This window comes from Phragmites australis, chromosome 20 (genome assembly GCF_958298935.1).
Source record: "Phragmites australis chromosome 20, lpPhrAust1.1, whole genome shotgun sequence".
Lineage (NCBI taxonomy): Eukaryota > Viridiplantae > Streptophyta > Magnoliopsida > Poales > Poaceae > Phragmites > Phragmites australis.
Genome location: NC_084940.1, coordinates 13,835,743 through 13,850,437, shown reverse-complemented (window position 1 = coordinate 13,850,437; position 14,695 = coordinate 13,835,743). Strand labels below are relative to the sequence as shown.

The following is a 14,695-nucleotide window of genomic DNA, read 5'->3' as shown; positions in this document are numbered from 1 at the left end:
TATTCAGTCTTTTAGAGATTATTTTCATAAGCATATTTCATCTTCTGGTTCTTCTTTGGGCTCAATTACTACTCCAGAAACTTCAGTGGCCAGAACAGTGAATTGGCATTCAATGAAGAGTGATGACTTGCAGGTGGTTACTGTTAATGCACAGTTGCAGAGAGGCAATGAAAATGTCGAGTGCTATCCAGAAAGTACAGGTCAAGAATCTCCTGGAAGGAATGGATGGGAGAATGAAGCCGGAAGTGAGAGAAGCAGCCATAGCTCTTGGAATGTCCAGATGGGCCAGAGGCAGCTAGTCCATCAGGGCCCAGTCAACCAATGTTCTATGAAGCCCACAGCTATCTTTGGTTATCAAAACCAGCAGTATCAGGCCCAGGCATGGCAGTGGCAGCATCAAACTCCCTTCCCGTAGAATCATCAATGGCAACAACAGGAAAACCCCTTTGTCCTCAACCTGCAAGATCACTGTTCTGTTCATAAAACCTTTGAAGGGCAGAAGATTGAGAGCCTTTCCTCCAAGCTCCTTCCATCTCCTTCTCCTTCTAAGGAAGCCATCTCAAATCAGGTGCAACTAATCCCAATCTCTACAGCAGGGACCTCTGTTCAATTCCAAGTTCCATCTTCCTTAACCACGCTGGTGCACTTAACTTAAATCAAGGGACCTTGCAATTTCCGCACTGGAGCAAACCTTATAAGAAATCTAGATCCCCACTCAACCCCAACCGCAATAATTCCCAATCCAATCTCAATCCTTCTTTTAAGAGGCGAGGAGCCCCTCTCATGCAGCCTCCTTCCAAGAAACCCACAAGTCCCCCCTTTCCCCTTCAGCCAAAGTCACCCACTCTCCCTCCTTTTTCCTCACCACCTACTGTTGCTCATGAGTTTTCCCCCAAGGATACTCAACTAGAGCAATCTTCTCGATCAAGGAGGCGACATGGAGGTCAACCTAGTAGGTGGGACAGAGGTGCCGTCGATCGTGATGATGGGAACCTTCTCCAACATGTTGTTCAACATGTTGGCAAAGCTCAAGATGAAGGAATCAGCTCCAATCCCCATTTGGATCTTGCTGCTACTGGGACTCATAGCATCTCTCTTGCAAGACACAGTGATCCAGCTCCTTCACAGATGCTACAGCAGGAGGGTCAGCTCTGTCATGCTCAAGCTAATAGCTCTATTGCAGTACATAATCCAGGGAAAAGAAGCAGTCCTCAAACGATGGATTTCAGTAGTGATGCAAGTGCAGCTGGAGGCGCAAAACCTCTTCCTATCCAAACAACTGATCCTGATGTTGCAGTTGATAACTCGGATTTCGAGGGGCATTTGGCACTAGCCCTTAAGGCGCCACGGGCACCATGAACCTTTTATCATGGAACTGCAGAGGGGTGGGTGGCTCCCTCCGCAGTTCTAGGATGCGCCACCTTCAAAGGTTAATCTTCTCTACTATGGTTAAGGTAATCTTTATCTCAGAGACTAAAACTAATAAGTTTTCCTCTAATGATCTTATAAATAATTTTTTCTGTTCATGACAGTTTCATTGTTCCCGCTGAAGGTACTTCTAGTGGTCTTTGGCTTTTGTGGAAAGATGATTTTGAAGTAGAAGTTGTCAGCTCTAGCCCAAACTACATCTTAGCTAATGTTAGCTTTAGTCAGATCAGTGCTAGGTTTAGGCTTATTTGTATTTATGGTGATCCCTATCATGTAAGAACTAATGATATTTGGGTTGATGTGGTGGATTTTGTGAATGCTGACAACAGTCCCCTTTTTTGTATGGGAGATCTCAATGAACTCCTTGATGCTAATGAAAAGTTTAGTTCTGTGTTACCTAATTATAATCGTATTTCTTATTTTAGGAATCTTATTAATAATTGTGGTCTCATAGATTTAGGTTATAATGGTCCTGCCTACACTTGGACTAATAAGAGATTTTCTTCTAATCCTACCTATCAGAGGTTAGATAGATGCCTTGCTAATGCTGAATGGTGCAACATTTTTTCTAATACTAATGTTTACCATCTTCCTCTCATCTATGGTGATCATGCCCCTATTTTAGCTATCCCTGTTTCCAGTAAGCCAAGGAGAAAGAGACGTTTTAATTTTGAGAATTGGTGGCTTTTTGAAGAAGACTTCCAGAAGGTAAGTAAGGATACTTGGAGTAGATTTGCGCATTTATCTTTCCATAAAAGAATTAAGCAGTTAGGCCATAATCTTATTATTTGGGCTAAAAAGAATAAAAACTCTCTTAGAAATCAGCTTAATCAGGTTGAATCTTATATTGCTAACATTCAAGCTCTCCCTCCTTCTCACCAAAATCATGCTTTGGAAGATGCCATGTTCAGGAAGCATGCTAACATTCAAAACAAGATTTCGGAATATTACAGGCAGAGATGTAAGAAATGGTGGATCACTCAAGGCGATAGGAATACCTCTTTCTTCCATAAGGATGTCATCAAGAGAAGAAGGAAGAACAAGATCAGTTCAATTATCAATTCAGATGGGCAGACTGTGAACAAAAATAAGGACATAGCTGACTATTTTATTAACTATTTTGTAGATCTCTTCTCCTCTTCTTTGCAGGGAAGCATTGACACTCAAAATAACTCTTTGGAAGGAGGAATTCAGGATGAATCTCTTACAGAAGCACCTAGTAAAGAAGAAATTCTGAACATTATAAGAAGTATGAGAGGTAATGCTGCTCCTGGGCCTGATGGGTTTAATGTTACTTTTTACAGGGCAACCTAGAGTTGGATAGGAGATGACTTATACAACATGGTAAGATCCTTTTATGTGAATAAACGTTTACCAGAAAGTATTAAAAAGACTAATATAGTGCTTATTCCTAAAAAGCATGTCTGCTCTACCCTTTTGGACTATAGACCTATTAGTCTTTGTAATGTTATTTATAAGATTATAGCCAAATCTTTGGTGCTAAAAACGCAACCTTACCTTCCCACTTGTATTAATAATTCTCAGTATGCTTTTGTTAAGGGCGCAGAATCTCAGAGAACATCATCATAGCCCATGAGATAATTCACTCCTTTCAACAAAAGAAATAGGTTTCTAATGCTTTTATTCTTAAATTAGATTTGGCTAAAGCCTTTGACATGTTAGAGAGGAGTTTTATCAAAATGGCCTTGCGACGTCTTGGTTTCAATGATCATTTTATAAAGTTAGTTGCAGCGTGTTTTGAATGGCCTATATTTTCTGTGGTTATTAATGGCCAATCCTATGGCTCTTTTAAAAGTTCCAGAGGTATTCGTCAAGGCTGCCCTCTTTCTACTTATCTTTTCATAGCTGCTATTAATGAATTGACTTGAAGGTTACAAGATGCAGTTTTGCATAATAGAATTCGTGGAGTTAGTCTTGCCCCTGATGCACCTCCTATTCACTCTCTGTTGTTTGCGGATGATGTCATTATTTGTGGTCAGGCTAACTTGCATGAAGTTCGTTCCATTAAAAATATTTTAGAAGCCTTTTGTGCAGAATTAGGTCAAACTCCGAATTGGAATAAATCCTCTATCCTTTTTAGTGCTAACACACCTTGTGATATGCAGAAAAATATCAAAAGTCTTTTTCAGATCACAGAGATGCATCATAACTCCACTCACCTTGGGCACCCTCTTTTTACAGCTCACATTCCCATATCTAAGGTTTATGCTTTCCTAAGGAATAAATTCAAATCTAAATTTAGTGATTGGAAGGCAGATACGATATCTCATGTTGGTCGCTCAACGCTTATTAAATCTATTTTTTCTTCTATTCCTATTTACTATATGTCTCATGTTCTCTTTCCCAAATCCTTAACAGATGAGCTTACTTCTATTATTAGATATTTTTGGTGGAGAGAAAATAATCCTGATCATAATAAGAAACCTCTCTGTTTGACAACTTGGGATGAGTTCTGCATTCCTAAAGGTGCAGGTGGGCTTGATTTTAGAGATCTTTCTATCTTAAATATAGCTCTTATAACTGGTTTAGCCTGGAGAATGCTTACTAATCCTGATACTCTTTGGGCAAGAATCTTAAAAGGTAAGTATTTTCCTAATACCTCGTATTGGAAGGCAGGCATTTATGGTTCAAAATCTTGGACCTGGGATTCTATTCTAAAGGTAAGGAATATCTTAATAAAGGCTATCCATTTGCAACTTTTTGATGGTAATATATCAATCTGGAATCAGCCTTGGTGTCCAAACTGGGAAACTATCCATGAGTATATAAAAGATGAGGCTTTAAGTTTTAATCTTCCTGTTAAAGTCAATGAGTTGTGGTTAACTAATCCTAGGAGATGGAATCAACCTCTCCTTTCATCTATTTTTGTTTCAGATTTTGTTGATCAAATTATGCAGGTACCTTTATCACAGGCTGATGGTCAAGACTTGTTGATTTGGAAGCCAAATAGGAGAGGTGTTTGGACAGCTCAAAGTGCTTACAGGTTTCTTCATCAAGAAAATATTAAGAAAATGGTAGGTAAGCTGAATAGATCTAATCAAGCCAACTATATTATCAATCTAAATTGGAAGAATAAGAAAATTCTTCCAAGGGTTCAAATGTTCATATGGAGGCTCATGACCAGAAATATTGCTAGTGCTCAACGAGTTCACAAAAGAATCAAAGATATCTCTCCTTATTGCACTCGTTGTTTGCAGACAGAAAATGAGGAACACATCTTTTTTCATTGCCCCTTTGCAAGAGCGGTTTGGTTTGCTTCACCTTTTGCGATAAAGACAGATAACCTCTCTGTTTCTTGCCCGGTTATGATTTCTAATATTTTCTCTTGCCTTCAAGACTCAAAAGACTTCGATCTATTCTGTTATATCCTCTGGTTCATATGGAAGGCTAGAAACTCTCATAGATTTCAGAAAAAAGATGTTTCTGTACACTCTACTATTTTCTAGGCAAAAGCTGCTCAAATGGCCCAATATGAAGCTTTTGAGGTTGAGCAATTTTCAGATGGGCATAGTTTGCAACCCTCAAAAGTAGACCAGCTGGATCTACAATTTTCGCCAAGTTCTTGTGTCTGTTGCAGGTCGGATGCCTCTTTTATTGCAGGGGAAGATGCAGGGCTTAGAGTCTTCATCACTCAACACGGTGTCTATTCTCCATGGGCTTTGCATATTCAAGCTAAAACAGAAAAAGCAGAGTCCCCATTAATGGCTGAGGCACTAAGTCTTGCTCTTGGATTCTGGATTGTTGATAAACTGCAACTTAAAGAATGTGATTTCTTGATGGATAACAAGAGCTTAATCTCCAGCCTTAGTGATATTAATGATTCTATTCAAGATTGGAGAATTAGGCAAATAATCAAAGAGATTGTTGACAATAGATCTTCCATCACTATGAAGTTCCTGCACATTCCTAGGAATGACAATTACATTGCTGATGCTTTAGCTAGGAGTACTATACATGTTAGAAATAGCAACCAAGTTGTTTCATGTTCTAATATCAACCATCAGAATGGTTGTCCTTTAACAAGTGCTCTTTGTACATGGTCTCTTTGGGCTAAACTTTATAAAATTTCTTGTGTTTGAATGAAGTGCCCGTAATGGGCGTGTTTCCTTAAAAAAAATAGGCGTGACAATTATGTGCAATTGCATTAAGAATGAATAAAACAAAGGTTGATCATACAAATTGGGATGAAACAAAAAATATAAGAGTGGACGCATGGGTTTTCAAAATAGGATTATACTCCATCAAAAACTCCATGAAATTCCCCTTCTTGTCCTGCAAAATCCCCCAGGCGAATCCGCGCACCCACACCAGCTGAGGCGCTCGCAACACATACACATATACGCTTGTACGGAAATACAGCAGGAGGGCCTCACCATCCCTTGGTTGCACATGTCGACCTTCCGGAAGTACCCGGAGAGGTCGGACTCGTCGCCGCGTCCGCAGTCCCCGGCGACGCGGAGGGTGTCGGCCCAGCCGAAGCCCGCCGCAGCAGCGGGCTGCGCGGCGGAGGAGAAGGGGGCGGAGAACGGGAAGCGGCGGCGGGAGAGGAGATAGAGGTGGGCTAGGGAACTCCAGCGAGCGGTGGCGGCGATGGTGGTGGACATGGCGGATAACAACGGTGGTTGGATCCGCAGCTCGTTCGCTTGTTCTACAGAGAGAAATCGAAAAATGCCGGAGTGGAGAAATTTTTGGTGTTTTCTTTAAGAACTATACTCTTCAAGAAAAATGCTCGTCCGCCGGTGGTTGGATGCGAGGCTTGTTCTTCATTTTCCTCCGCCAAGCCTCGCATCTTGTTTAGTTTTTTGCAAGTGAACAGTTGTCGTAATTTCTAGGTAGATGAAGTCAACAAAGTAGCGTTGTGGTTCCATCTCGAGTTCTCGGCTATGCACGATGAAACCATCTGTCAGTGGCAAGTGTCCGTGAACTAATAAATTGATTGTAGATTACAAATGTTTGCAGAAGAAGGTATTAATATGACCAGTTGACCACTTAAATTTGGCAATCACCTTGATATATTCATTTTTTTTCATAATTTTGTTTCTCACGGGGAAAATACAGAAACACAGGTTTGGGATTATTTTTTACAATAGTGGGTTGACAGTAAAAGATTTGTTTACTATACTTAGTATGCTACACAGTTCGATTAACATTGTAGTTTCTAAAAATAAGTCTAGTTTACCCACTCAACTATCGTCAAACTCTGTTTTTCAATCTACAAAATGAGATAGAGAACTCCCTCAACTATCAATATTGTTTATTTGCCCCCGCCCCCCACCCCGCTAGTAAATGGTTTTTGCTTACATGGTACATATGTGCAGTGGTTTCACAGTATAGGATGCTTTTCGGTTGATATGACAATCCAATCATCAAAACAAGAAACCAAATATAGTGGATCTATTTGTCAGTCATGTGTTCCTGTCATCTTTTTCTGTAGTCTCACATTCTTATCTCTCACACTGTTCCTTCACCATGAGCGAGCTTCTTCGCCTCCCCCAGTCGCCCCCTACCTAGAGAGCAACGTGATAATAGATGGTAGTGAAGCAAAACACAACCACGACCACAAGACACCATTTCCTCATCCTCTTTCTGCTCATTGTCGTCCATGGGGAAATCAGAGCTCGTTAAGGGTGGCGCCACCATCAACGCAAGCACGGCGTGCCAAGCTCACACCTCGCTCGGAGCCCGATGCCACTGCTGCTCTACTATCCTGGCATCTCTCTTTTGGTTGGTCACAGGCCATCTCCACCTACATGGAAGATGAGTAATTCACTTATAGTTCAACATCCCTCTAACATGAAGCCTCTCATATTCCTCTAACTTGAAAATAAGATGTGGTTATAATTTTTTAATTTAATTATCTTTGTCTTGACTCGAACTTAGGATCTCTAACTCCGATACCATATTGAGCTATATGCATTGATCAACTCATTGAAAAGCCTAAACTGATGAAAAAAAAGATGAGTAATTCACTTATACTTTAACTGTTCTTATGCAAAATCATTCTCTCACGTGGATTTTAGTTCAGATTATATGGGTGCTAGTAATTAGTACTAAATACTTGTATGTTGCGACCGTGCACCTTGTTATCAATCTCTTAACTAAAACCATAAAAAATAGGATAATAATGGCTAACGGGTGGACCCATGAGAATTTTTATTTGTTGACTAGTTGCCACATATGCCTCACGTTAAAAAAAAACCACATTGTAAGTATGAGGGTAAAATGAACGGTATTGATAGTTGAGGGCAGAGGTGAAGCTAGGTCTGATCTAAGACCCGGACCACGTTCAGGTATAAACCTATCAAAATCCGATGACCTATGGAAGCTACAGGATAATCAAGGGTAAAATACGGACCGTGACCCAAGCCATGGCCCTAATTGCCTTGGTGGGAGCTCCGCCCTTGGTTGAGAAGATATTATAACTAGTTTTATAGTCGAGGTTGAAAGCATACTTTTGACTATAGGTGAGGGGGTAAAGATGTCTCAAAAGTTCAAAACTGTGGCTCAATTGTCCCAGGAGGACTAAGGCTACAACAGGACATTTCATACAGCATGAATTTCGATGATTACCGTCAATATGTTTGCAATCCTTTTTTTAAAAAAAAAAAAAAACTGTTTGCATGTACTCCCTCCGCTCCCTTTTTTTTTTTTTGTAGTTTTAGCTCTTGAAAAGTGTTCTTTTCTTGTTTGCAGTTACATGTTTGTCCCTATCTTCTTTAATGTATGATACATTTTACTAGGCTTAAGTTCTTTATCCATTGGTCACCATAGATGATTGAGAAGACAAACTAATCTAATGAGGTAGGAAAAGACATAACTTTAGTAAGGTATATACCTTACACAAAAGAACAGATAGAGTACAAGTGAGGTGAACAATCACAATCATGCAGAATTAATGCAAACAAGGGGCAATCCTCGAGCATTTTATAAGAATACAAAAGTATAGATGAAATGGATTACTGTGGTTCCACTCGTTAATATTACAGATACATCCTTTGCAAAGAAAAAATATTACAGGTACAAAAAAAAACTGTATAAGCTTCATTTTTTTTGTGATGCTGAAATCTATATCATGCTCTATCGAAGGCAACGCAACTCAATTAGAAGCAAAAGAATTGAATTAGCTGGTTCGATATAGCAATGCTAATGCTCCTAGAACAAATTTGATAAACTATACGCATGTGAAGATTGATTTATACCGATACTGGAGCACTTATGCTAGAGAGGAACAAGATAACATTCTTTCCTAAGCCTATAGAACTTTCTCTGTATGACTGACCGACTACATCTACATTTATCCTGGTTGGCCCTACGTCGCATGTACAAGTGAGTCCACACAGACCAATCGGTCTTGTTCAGTGTGGATTACCATTCAGCTTGGGAGACTCAGATGACGCATATCCGTAAGGGTTCTTGCTAGCCCAGTTCCACAGGTCCCTGCACATTTCTGTGATGCCATATTTCGCTCTGAAGAAGGAACAATATAAGATAACCGAAAGATGGTTGTCATTCTTAAAAGCTTGTAAAAGGTATTTTTATATCTTACTTCCAGTTGAGCTCTCTCTCTGCTTTTACAGTCGATGAAAAGAGAATCTCAGCATCACCAGGACGTCGTTGACCGATGACCAAAGGGATTTTCTAACAAAGGAAACAAGAAAATACAGATAGGGAAAGAAGTCACAAGAAGAAAACAACTCATGCAAGTCTTGCTATCGTTGGAACTTGGCAGCAGGGTTAACACAGCATACAGTTCGTTGCAGTTGCACATTCCAACAATCAGCCCGTACAGATTTCTATGTTCTTCTTGTGAATTGTCATAGTCTAACTCTCTACATAAGCATCTAAACCCTACATGATCCGCTGGGTAATCAAGGATTGCTTGTATACCATTAAAATTCAGCAGAGTGGAGGTTTAAGAAAATTAGATACACTAACCAGCAAAATATATCATGGCAACAACAAAATAGGGACCACAGATGTCCAATACTCCAATATACTCAAAAATATATCTAATCAGGTATACCTTTCCAGAAGCCTTCTCAAATGCATTGACTATCTCCAACACTGATGTCCCCTTTCCAGTTCCAAGATTGTATGCTTCACATCCTGCAAGAAGAGTTGAATTTTGGAACAAGATTCAACTACAAAACTAACTGAAGGTTTTGACTTGTGAGCAACTAAAATGTAAAAGAAACTGGGGTTTAAAATCTGCATGGCCTCAAAAGTTAAAGCACCATATACGATGGATATGTTTTCTAGATATTTAATAGCTTAAAAACAATGCATCTGTGATACATTACTGTTTTAGCTTTTGACCAGAAAAAAGATGATGCAGACGGAGAACAAAGGAGTTCATATTTACATCTTTAGAGTACAGCTGGAAAGAGGTATAAGCATTTCTGATAAAGTGTGAGAGGGCAGTCATTTGTGCAAACCTATGTTACATGAGTTTTCAAAAAGCTTCCGTAGTGCGAAAATATGTCCTTCAGCAAGGTCAACCACATGAATATAATCGCGTACCTGCACATCATGCAAAAGTGTTCTTAGTATATGGGAATATTCGATAACATATTAATGGAGTTGTCACAATAGTATATCCAGAATAGCTTTGTTGGCATTTGGCCATGATATTGTCCACTTGCAACAGCACTTGGAAAGAAAATGCTAGACAACATTAGATTACCAGGATGAAGCTAACTGGCCGAAACAAATGAGATAGAAACCATTGTCATCATGAGTGCCTGACTTTAAAGTAGAGTGTGGGTTTACTTTCTTTAACTCTTTGTTTTGATACTTTTTTGTAAACCAGGCATTAAGGGCCTGATGGTATTGTTCTGACGAGGCTGGGGTTTGCTCTTCACTGTAAACTATAATGCATAATAACATCATGAGTGCCCACATGATAGCAGGTCTTTTTAGGAGTGCACACAGAAAGCTGAACAATGCTAAGTTGCATGATTGAACAGAGACTGAGGCAAGCTTTTTCTAGCTATGAGCCCTGCCTCGTGTCATGTGATTCTTTCACTGTAGTTATTTGCTTCTAAGAATTTATATTCCAATAAGCACTACATAATTCCATTTGCTACTCCAGATTACAAATTGAAGAGGTCCAATCTTAAGCAGCTGCTAGCTATTACTACTGATTCTATAGCCGATCTATTTATATTTCCATGAAACGCCCTCTACAGAAAAGAGACATTGCATAACTAAAATCTTGTGATTGTGGAACATGAAATGAACCGACCGAAATTGAAAAAGCAATATGCTGATCTAAGTAACAAGGAACTGAGAGTAGCACGATGAAAATAAGTACCCCTGTCCCATCCGTTGTTGCATAGTTATTTCCAAAGATTGTTAGCGACGGCCTCCTCCCAACAGCAATTTGCTGAACGAAGGGCATAAGGTTGTTAGGAGTTCCACATGGGTCTTCACCAAGGTATCCACTGGGGTGAGCCCCGACCGGATTGAAGTACCTAAGCAAAATGATACTCCATTCAGGATCTGTATGGTAGATATCACGACATATCTCCTCAGCCATAAGCTGCAATTAATATGTACAATTGCAATCAGTTAAAAGACTTGGTGCGAAGATTTATGCATTGGAAATGAAGAGCAGCATACCTTGGTTCTACCATATGGGTTATGTGGAGTGAGAGGAAACTCTTCGGTGCAGGGTGAGTTCTTAGGTGATCCATAAACTGCAGCTGATGATGAGAACACTAACTACAACATTTGGACACATAAGGAAACAAAAAAATGTCAGTATCAGTCTAATCTGGACAACAAACAAACAACTTTCTTAAACTCAAACAAACTGTTAACAGTTTACAGAATTATTAGGCGATGAGTAACACATAGATGTAAAATAAAAATAATTAATGTTGTGACCATTGTCCAGTAGGTGCATGGATCAAGAGTTGCAGTTCATAAAAGTTGGATCTAAGACCGCATAAAATGGTATTGATTAAAATGTATTCAGCAGCAGTCTTGTACATCAATTATATCAGAATGTAGAGAAGCCTTTTCTTTTAATATTTCGTCACTCATATTACATAAAAGGTAAGTAAAAGTGTAGTAGGAAGAAGACTGTCTTTCATTGCATTGAAAAAACTCAGCTTTGTCATCATAGTCTTTTTGAAATAGTAGTGCATACTTTTATTGTGAAAAAAAACGCATATATTGAATAAGCTTCCGAATAATTGGCAATCTTAATAAGTTAGAGCATACGACTGTCTGAAAGCACTAAGTAGAAATTTAGAACAGAGTGTATCAGTAAAGCATGGTTCTGCATATGAACTCAGAAAGGAAATCACATTACAAAACATCCTCATGGAACACAAGGTACCCCACAGATATAGGCATGGTAAATACCTTTTTACATCCATGGGCTGCCATAACTTCCAGAAGATTTATCGTACCAACAACATTATGGTCATAATAAAGCAACGGCTTTTGCACGCTTTCACCAACAGCTTTAAGTCCAGCGAAGTGAATAACAGCATCAAATCTAGAGAATGGGTAATATGAATATAAATAGGAAAATCCAGTGGAGATGCATTTACATATAGAAGGCAAGCAAAACATTGAACAAGTAATGAATGAACAGAAATACACTGATTAGTGTTATGCAGCGCTCTTTACCTTGTTGAAGCAAAGACCTTTTCCAGTGCATCCTTGTCACGGATATCAATCTGCAGAAGCAGAAAAGTCGATAATATTGTTTGTAAGTTCCAAAAGGCCATTAACAATTTCATGATTAAGATAAGGAAATCTAGGGGATAAATACATAATATAACATTGACTTCCAGATCCATCCATAGCACATGAAGTGATATTTTTCCCAACATTGACTTCCAGATCCATCCATAGCACATGAAGTGATATTTTTCCCAAGATATACAATCAAATGGTGCATACAGCCAGGACAAAACTAAAGTGAAAGAAAAGAAAAAAAAATGTAACATTCCACACATACTCCAATGACTTACTCGTTATCAGGGAAAAGGGTATCAACATGACACTCAAGAGAGGTAATGTGATAAGCTCATGCAAACATTTTTGAGAAAACTTGGGCTAACAAAGTTGCAAAACTATGAACTAACACCATGTGTGTGTTGTTCCCAATAGCAATAACCCAATTACCCAAGAAACAGCAATGTTTCATATACGCATTTTTCCGTAAAGAAAGATATTTATCTACTAAGTAATTGGGTTACAACAGCTGAAAGATGAATAGATGTCATGTGATAAGTTTCCTGTGCCCATTTTTAGTCAGGAACTTGACAGAAAAGGGCAGATCCATTTACCAACATGGAAAATATTTTTCTGAGGAAATGCTTAGTTCATTTCAGCTTCAAATGCAGGTTTTCTTTAGTGGAACTTACAGTTTCAGGACCTGAGAGCTAAGATGCAAAACTATTAGAAAAAACAAATGTTTTAGGGTCTGTACAGTTTTCTTGGGATCATCCACACACCTCCAACAAAGGAATAGCACATGGAAATGAAAGATAACATGCTCCTCAGATTGCTTAGTGCTGATTTTTTTATGAAGAGACAAATTTTTGGCCTAACCAACAAATTGTCAACAGCAAATAAGAATTTTGGCAAACTTTGCAGCTACTTAACCGAACCACCTATTAACAGCGACTTTGAAAAACACAGAAAGACTACACATGTTGACACCCTGATTGCATGAACCAAGTCCTCAAGAGCAAGGGCATGTCATTTATTTATGTACCAACCACTTTGATTCTGTCATAGATAAATCAAAATGCTCTATTCTTTAGCCAGCCAACCAGATTTTGTCAATGAAAATAACAAATTGGTCACATTATTGGAGCCAGTTGTACAAATTCCGCAATGCTGATGCTATATATGTTAAAGCATTGACCAAAGATGCCACTACCACCGTGCAAACTTTCCCAATTGGACAGCTGTTCATCAAGTTCCCAGCTAACCCCCTAAATGCCAACTCCAATCCTCAACAACTGCAGCTCAAATGTAACTTCACAATTAACCCAGAATCAAAATTTGAGTAATCATAATCATGCTAAAAGCTAAGCTTTCATTGCTTCTCACTATCATCCATCCACCGTGCTCAAGCAAAACATCAGGCGACCAAACAAAAGTTCAGAAATCCAAGATTTTACAACATAAACTGAAAATCTGCAACTCAGAACATCCGGCGATATCCCAATTAACCAACGATGGACACACTACATTCTCCACACAAGGCCAATTCATAGTTTCATACCCCGTTAGCCAAAATCAATCTGCATTTTTTATTACCCTGCAACGTTATCAACTTCTCAGGTAAAATCACCAAATTCCCTCACTAATCCACCATCATTAACAGAAAAACAATCAAATGAAATGTGAAACAATTAGAAATAATAGGCGAGGGGGCCCACAAGAGCGGATGGAGAGATCTACAGACACTCTAACGAACCCAAATTTGCCCATGAAGCCTACCAAAGGCCCAATAATCCCGCAAAAACCACACCCACAGCAAGCACGCAGGGGTAAGGAGATCTCGATCCCCGCGTAGAGGAAGCACTAATAAATCACCGAGCGAGACCGAGATGAGAGATCGTCGAAGGGAGGGTGCGGGTGCGGCCACATCGCGAGCGCCGGGCGTTTACCTTGTGGAATGCGAGGTTTTTGGACTGGTCCCCCACGAGCGCGGCGACACGCCGCAGCGCGAGCTCGGAGGAGTTGGCGAGGCTGTCGACGACGACGGCGCGGAATCCCGCGGCGAGCAGCTGCAGCACGGCGTGGCTGCCGATGTAGCCCGCCCCGCCTGTCACCAGCACCACCCTGCTCGCCCCCGGCTCCACCGCCATCTCCACTCCGCGCCCCTCGCGTCACTCTCTCTTTCTTCTCTCCCTTGGAGCCCTGGCGCGCGCGGATCTGCGGGACGAGATGACCAAAATGGGAGGGGGAGGCGAGAAGTGCGGAAGGAGAGAGAAAGAATAGAGGAGGAAGAAATTTGAATTGCCGGGGTTGCCGCACGCCAGAGGACAGGAGGGCAACTCGCGGCGGGGCCCGCGCGGCAGGCTCGTTCCTTCGCCGGTGGGCGTGCCACGTGTCCGCCTGCGCGCTACCGTCAGGGTGTCGGTGGGTCGCATCACGTGCGCCGCACTGCTTCCGGGCCGAGCCGACGACGACTCGTCGACGGTGGATTCGATTCGTCCGTTGCTGCATCATGTAATGTCATCTTCAAGAAACTTTAAAAATTTATAATATT

At 40.3% G+C, this 14,695-nt stretch overlaps 1 pseudogene; it reads right to left on the bottom strand.

The window, feature by feature from the left end:
• Positions 1-8,369: 8,369 nt before the first annotated feature.
• The window catches only part of LOC133901777 (uncharacterized), a 43,463-nt pseudogene continuing 37,137 nt past the window's right edge, over positions 8,370-14,695 (bottom strand).